The sequence below is a fragment of the Triticum aestivum genome, chromosome 5A (assembly GCF_018294505.1).
Source record: "Triticum aestivum cultivar Chinese Spring chromosome 5A, IWGSC CS RefSeq v2.1, whole genome shotgun sequence".
Classification (NCBI taxonomy): Eukaryota; Viridiplantae; Streptophyta; class Magnoliopsida; order Poales; family Poaceae; genus Triticum; species Triticum aestivum.
The window spans coordinates 3,119,849-3,127,651 of record NC_057806.1 but is presented as its reverse complement, the minus strand read 5'-3'; the positions used below and the strand labels follow the sequence as shown (position 1 = coordinate 3,127,651).

The 7,803-nt window shown below is 44.6% G+C and overlaps 1 long non-coding RNA gene across 1 annotated transcript; it reads right to left on the bottom strand.

The window, feature by feature from the left end:
• Positions 1 to 1,031: 1,031 nt before the first annotated feature.
• Positions 1,032 to 6,621, bottom strand: LOC123106260 (uncharacterized). Its single transcript, XR_006451257.1, has 5 exons — positions 6,475 to 6,621; positions 6,295 to 6,380; positions 5,811 to 5,895; positions 5,626 to 5,719; positions 1,032 to 2,354 (listed from the first exon to the last, which is right to left on the bottom strand). It is a non-coding gene; the product is annotated as an uncharacterized lncRNA (long non-coding RNA).
• Between the last annotated feature and the right edge of the window lie 1,182 nt (positions 6,622 to 7,803).

Genomic DNA, 7,803 nt, shown 5'->3' with positions numbered 1-7,803 from the left:
GTACGCGTGTGTTGAGGCCACGTTGGGTGTACTCATCGTCCCAATTTACATCAGGTATGTCCTGCACATAGAAACATTGTAAACAAAAACTATTAGAGGATAATATGTGATATCACTGTAAATGCATTAAAATGTAAACTTGACTACCTGACCAGATCCCTCGCCTGTACTGTCTGGACATTTTATGTGGTATTGGTTTAAATCTGGGACACGTGTCTCCTCGGGCATGGAGATCCCTCCTGTGGAGAGATACGACTGAGATCCCTCACCTTCAGTGTATGCACCATATCTTGTGTATGCATATGGGTTTGGGGAAAGATACTGCTCGGGCATCGAATCCAAGCCCATGCCATGGTCTTGAGATGTCTGCCCCTGACGAAGCAGCACCGAAGAAGAGCGATGTAGTGGCAGAGATGAGTCATGTCGTGGCAATGTCCTTATAGTACTCGGACCCTCCCCCCACTGTCCATGGCTTCTATGCGCCTCGCTTGGTCTGGACGACGGTGCCGCACTCGGTCTGGATGACCTCAGTACTGGCATGTTGTACGCTCCAGTGACAACGTCGTCACCTCTACCACATCTCAACTTTGTTACCACGTATTCTTTAAAATGTTTCTGGAATGACTTGACAGCTGGTCCCCTGGTCGGCATGCTTTCCGTCGTGATATGCCCTATTTCGTTGGGAGTTTGAAGCTGAAAAGTATTTGGTTGTTATTTGGTTGAAATGATTATGAAATGATGGACCTAAAAAAATTACTAGTGATTACCATATGGTCACGATAGAAAGCTGCATGCATCTCAACATGTCTCTGCATCTGCTCCTCCTGCGTGAGATTTGTTGGTATCGTAGCTGGTTGACTGACCAGGCTTGTACGCATGCTGATGCAGTACCACTGCTTGTACACTTGAGCTGTACTTTCATCGTATGGTCTGCAAAATTATATAATTACATCAACCGTTGTGATGAAAGCGCATCTTCACGCATCATATGGTCATCATAACAAAATAATGTAAATAAAATATACCCAAGTCGATACACTATATCTGCTAGCGCTTCATTTTCCCACTTGAGTACCCATTGAATGTTGCGTTCCCTCCAATTGTAAGAACTCCAACCGTGGCCCATATTGGTTAGCCTACAAATTATGTAACAAAGTCTGAGTATTTAGGGAGGTCACATCTTATGGGTTTCCTCGTCGGTACATCTTGGAAAAGGTGGTGGAATCTCCTGATACAGACCAAACTGTCTCATGACATGCTCTGGGTTGTAAGGCTCAACACACCACAAGAACAATAAGTAGCAGCGAGTCAGCCAGCTACAACATGCCTGCTGTGATGGGTCGTATATCAAAGACCATCTGTACATGCTCCTGAGTCCATGGGCTCCATGTGACTACAGACTCATCAAGTACCTCAAACTGCTGGTGGTATATAGGGTATCAATTTTTCGCAATACTTGGAGACCAATGTTTCCATGCCTTTGTCCACCTGTTGGCCATAGTTACACTGCTGCCCTCGCTACAGTCATATGGGTGTATGGGATTTAGTACGAGGTCGTCCTACAAGGAGGTATTCCCAGGACCACAACTATAGAAAATCGTACGGGACACAAAGTAACGGAGCTGTTTTTGCGAAGGAATTTTTTTGTGTGGCATCACACAAGCATCTATATCTATGAGATAGAATGGCAGAACCAAAGCTGTATTTTCGTTGCTCGGGTAAAGGTTCATCTACAATCTTCTCCACAATGTAGATGAGACCAGGGAGAAGTACGTCCCCGTGTGAATTTGGAAACATAACCCCGAGGAGCCACACCAAATACGCAAACAGATGTCTTTTCATCGTGTCAGAACCAGCGTAGCTAGATAAATTAAGAAAGTTATCATGAAGCCAAGAGAGTGGGATGCCACGAGGGCCACCAAAACATTGTGATTCTGGCATTGTCATCCCAAGACTGTCTGATATATTTAATGCCCAAGATGGAGACACTCGTGGAGAGACTAACGGCTCACCTCTAATTGGTAGAGCAAGGATCATAGAAACATCTTGAAGTGTAGGTGCAAGCTCCCCAAAACGAAAGTGAATGGTGTGGATTTCAGGTCTCCACCGGTCAACGAGGGATGTCAAAAGGGATGGTTCCGAACGTAACTGGTCTTCGCATGATGTGAGCCTAGCAAAAGCATGTAGTCCATAAGCGTCGTGAGGAACGAAAGAATTGTGTATTGGCCAGGTTTTCTTTACGGTTCGAAGTCTGAAAGTCCGAAAATCATGTTTTTATTTGGGTTCAAAAATAGGTGGCAACGATGGCCGGCGTCATGGGGCCCCTCCAAAAGCACTGGCACTTCATCCATAACCTGCACACAAACATACAAATTAAAATTAACTTAAAAATACAAAGAGATACAATTTACATTAATTAATTGAAGTTAACATCATGGGTACAATAATACAAAGAGATTCAATTTAAAATAAATATAAATACAATAACACAAAGAGATTCAATAATACAAAGAGATTCAATTTAAATTAATACAAATATAAGTAGACATAGCGAGTATAGATAAATCAACATCATGCGGTGTTGTTCGCTCGATACGGGCATTCCCTACGTGAATGTCCAGGACACCTACAAACACGGCATCGCCTTGGTTCTCCCATCTGGCTATGGTCCATGTCATTGCGATGACGCCTAGACTGACCTCGTCCCTTGGCGGTTCTCATCGAGTCGGCATTTGGAACCCATTTTGGCCCATCTGGCCACAACATTTTGTAGTTCATATCAATGCCCCAGGCCCAAAACTCACTGTTCCAAGTGTTGTACAGATTGTACATGTTGAAGTACGGCGATATGTATGGCTCAACACTGATTTTTTGATCTGCAACCTCCCGGAGCACATGACTACAAGGGTAGCCCTCAATCTTGGGCTTGTTACATGTGCAATCACAGGACGTTGGGCCGAGGGTGACAGCTTGCATTTTTGATCCTCTGTGGCGACCCTTAACATACTTGGCTCGCACATTGACCTCCCACTTATTCCTAAGTGCGTCCACTTTCCCACAGCCATGGCTTTGGGACTTCTTTGCTTTCTCGTCCAGATGTCTTCGCATCTTCTTGGACCATGGCTTGTTCAATTCAACTTGTGCATTGGCCACGGTAATTAGGGTTGTGATAGGCAGGGCTCTCACCCCTTTAAGAACACCATTGTACACCTCTAACATGTTGCTGGTCATTATTCCATACCGAGCTCAGGTGTCGTGAGCCTGCGCCCACTTGTACAAATCAGGGCAATTCTCGCTGATCCACTGGCTCAAATTTATGGGCGTATTATGGCCCCTCTAGTCTTCTCTCTGCGGCAAGGCCGCGCGCTCGATCTCACCATTGATACCTATCCATATGGCATTCATTTTGGCTTCAGTTTTCTACATGCACATCCTCTTGAATAACTTGAACAAATCCTTATTCTTGAATTTGGAGTAAAAGTTTGCTGCCAAATGCCGCATGCACCACCTTCCCTCTAGATCGGGCCACCCCCACTCTTATGACGACTCCTTAATTATGTCGAGAGCACTTAATAATCTTGTGTTGTGATTAGAGATGATGCAAACACCTAAACGCTCTTTCACGACACCCATCTTCACACAGCTCAGGAACCACAACCAGCTATCTTCGTTCTCGCTCTCGACCAGTGCGTATGCAATAGGAAGAAGCTAATTATTTGCATCTGCTGCAATCGCCACCAATAGTGTGCCCTTGTACTTTCCAGTGAGAAAGGTACCATCAACTGATAATACCAGGCGACAGTGCCTGAAGGCTTGTAGTTTGGGAAAATGCCCAGAATAAGCAGTCCAGGATTAGCTCACCCGGGTTCTTTGGGTTTGGACGTTCTCTCCGCCAGACTTGAGTCCCCCTATTAGCACTTGCTATCTAATGAAGCATTCTGGGGGCATAAGAATAGGCCTCCTCATAGGTTCCATACAAGTTCTGGAATATCTTTTCCTTCGCACACCTAGCCTTGTTGTAGCTGACAGGGAAACCAATCTGATCTTCTGCATGTTTTTGCAAAGCCCTAACACTAATGTTGAAACTTGCCTGCACAATCGTTTCCATCACCTGTGCCACATATCTTGCTTTCACATTGCAGTGATTTGAAAGAGTCCCAGTTTGCTCACAACTATGCTGCACTATTTTTGTGATATGCCATGACTGACATACCCTAGGCTTCAGTCTAGCAAGAACTCTTCCGCGGCAACCTCTCGCGGTGTGGATGCATATGACCTTCAACTCTTTTTTATCAGACTGCTTTACTCTATGTTGGCGGTGGAGGGCGATTGCATAGCTATTAATTGCCTGGTAAGCAGAATTCTTGTCTGGGAAAACCTGCCCAACCTCCAGGCTCCCCGCTTCTAGGCAAGAAACAGAGTGAAATTCATTTGTGATGCTCATATCCTGTAAAAACCCAGGTTGCAGTGACACCATGACCACCCTCTGGGGAGGAACATCTTCTTCTTCGCTCGACTCGGAAGACGTGGAAGAGTGATCGTCATCATCTAGCGCCTCCGGCAATCCCTCCACGTGTTTGCTCATGTCAACGGCCGCAGACCAATATCCTGTGTCATACACAGGCTGGCCGCCCATCGGTTCTGATGGGCCGATGCTAGGGGCTAATGTGATGGCCAACTCGACCTCACCGCCCCTGCTACTGCATTCGGCAACATCAGTGACTGAAATGAACTCCACATACACCATCGGCTGACCAAACATTGAGTTATTGGGATTGCTTGCAAACCTCATGTATGACCCCCACGACTGATCCCTGTGAAAGGCCGCAAACCCCAACGGGTAGTTGTCCCATTATTTCCTCCGTCAACGATGAAGGCCTCCATTGTCATTTTTTCCCCTGCATCCCTGGGCCAAACACCGCTCGGATGCACCTTCTGACTGCTGCGTAACCCACGTTCACCATGTCTCTCACTACAACTGTAGTAGACCCGCACAAGGACACATCCACCCCCAAAGGACCGTCGCGTAAGACGTCCCCATAGTACACTAACAAATTTTCCAGAGTACCTGACCAACATCCATATTTATATTTCAAATAATTAGTAACCAAACATTTCGTAGTAGTATGATGGCAACATTCAGTAGTAGTATGACTAAAATAATAACAGTATTTTCGTTACAAATATTCGGTTTGCTTTTATAATCATTTGCTTAGACTTTAAGGGGTTGTTAGGTTAACGAGTATTTCAAGATCTATTTTTTTCTCAAACTCGTCTACCAGCGTATAACAAACTAAAACACTATTTGCTTTTCTCTAACTACCCGAAAAATATCCTAAACTGGTTCTCGTAACATGCAAAAACAGAGCTTTTGGAAAAACGACTATTGGTAAAAACCGAACGTAATTACTCGCTATCCAAACAAGCACTAAACATATAGTACGATAATAACATTTTAATATCATATGAGTAAAACATTTAATATCTTCTAGTTTTATATAATTTTTCAAATCATACAATAATAATCATTTATTTACAAATATTAATATTCACAGTGGCATGCATATTATTCACAACATTACATCAATATAAAAAATATTAACAAAATTACGGCGTCAATTATACCTCAGCTCCAATATGGATGTGCTTACGAATGCAATTAAGCGTCAAAATAGTTCGAATAAATATCCGTCACCAGTATTATATGAACGGAGTCAACCTATTATCACATGAACATCAATATTACACACGGAATTTTCTTTCTGCTATCAAAAGTATGAAAATAGCACTTGCATGCATGTGGTCATCACCTCAAAAAGGACAGCGAACATGGAAACACAATTTCTTCAATCACGTCATCTCCGCCTCGTTTGCTACTAAGATGAATTACTTTACCTAATTACATACATCATTAAGTACTTTAGCACATAATCGTAACATATAAAATGTAGATTATTGCGACATAAGAAAGTAGACCTATAGTTTCCTAACTATAGACTTAGTAATAAACATACCACATGAAATAACATGCCACATGCAATGAACAATTGCAGTGCATTTTTTTCTTAATTACCATATTAAGATCTTCTCGCTTGTCAATACTAATGGACGCAGCTAACATTGATACAACATCTTCAACCTACTCTTCTAAAAAAATAGTATAAATGTTGTATCTGTCGTCTTAAATTTTTTTAACCTCTAAGCACTAACATCGCATAGCTAATGACGAGCTAAAAGACTAACTAATTACCACCGTGCATGCACAAAAAAATTCATATATTGCAAAGCTCATACCTCGTTCTTCCCCTTCGTACTTCACTTTGCATGGCAAATCCTACTCCAGAAACTCCAAATGACTCCTCCAAGTGCTGAAATAATGCCTAAAGCAACATAGAATACACACTTAGGAACTAATGAAACAGAACAAATACATCATGCATGCAAACGAAACCAACAAAAGTGGATAGATCTTACCTTAATCTATCTTTTCTTCAACTTCATCATCTTCAAAACCCAACTCTAAATCGCCCTAAATCACGAGTGAATATGCTTACTGAGCTTTTTTTTTCTCTGTGTACTTAGAGACTTAGAGAGCAAAGGAGAGGAACGAGGTCACAGAGAGTATGCAGTCACAGAGAGTATGCTTGCGCATGGAGCTGAAGCATGGCATATAAAAAGGAAGAGGATCCCTGTAGTGTCGGCAGATCAGGTTAAAACTCATCCTACTGCAGCCTCGGATTCCCGCACCAAGTGAGTTAATTCCCGCAGTGTTGTCGTGTCCTCTGAAGCAAAAGCAGTGCTGAGTGACTAATGCCGTCACGTCCGCTGAAGCAAAAGTCAGCAGAGTGAGTGATTCCCGGGCATACGAATCACTGCACAACATCGGATTCGACCCCATGGAAATTAGCGCACATCATCGGATTCCCGCGCGTGGAAATCAGCATCGTCAGCGTGGGAATCATCATTGGCTGGCACAGTAAAAGCTATCGTGCGGCACGCAAGGAGCAACATCGTTGCCGCCTCGTCGAGTGGTGGCGTGGCCCGCGTATCGACTAGCGTGCGGCACGCGGCAGCAGCAGTGGCGGCCGCCTCGGCTAGTGGCGGAATGGCTCACGTGCTTTGGCCCGTTCCGTCCCAGCTATGAACACGAATGGAAACAGGTTTTCAGCTGTCGGCCGCCTTGCTGCATGGCGGCAGGGCCCTCCGCCTCCTATTGTGGTGGCAGGCGCCACGTGTCGGCTGCCGCGCCTTCCGCCACCGATGAGGGGGTCTTTTTGTCAATTCATCTGGTCAGGTGGTCCTTTTAGACAAAAAATCACAAAAACAGTCCACGGTTGACTTTTTTTCCAGAAGTCTTCTACTACTTAATTTCGGACCAGCGGATTAAGATCCAACGGCCCAAGTTGATGATTTTATGCCACCAGCCCTCTCCCGCCTGTCTGTTATATTTATGGAAATGATAAGAAGCTGACATCAGTTCCTAGGATTTGGGTCAAACGTTCCTAATCATTGGATCAAAACATGAATCTTAGCACCCGCGAAACCAGTCGCGTCATCATTTTCTTTCGTTCGGAAAAGTAAGGGGCGACCGCGAACGGGGTGAACGGTGAACGCACCTTATCCACCCACAGTCTCTCCCCTCCACTCACTAAGTTTACCATCGCTCTCACTCACTCGCAAATCTGGCGGCGGATCCCTCCCCCCACATCCGCATCGGCAGCAACCGTGCTATGAGGAGCTTTGCAGCCGGGCGGCGGCAATGGAGAGCTGTAGGTCATGTGGCAGCTGTGCGACTTTGCTGGG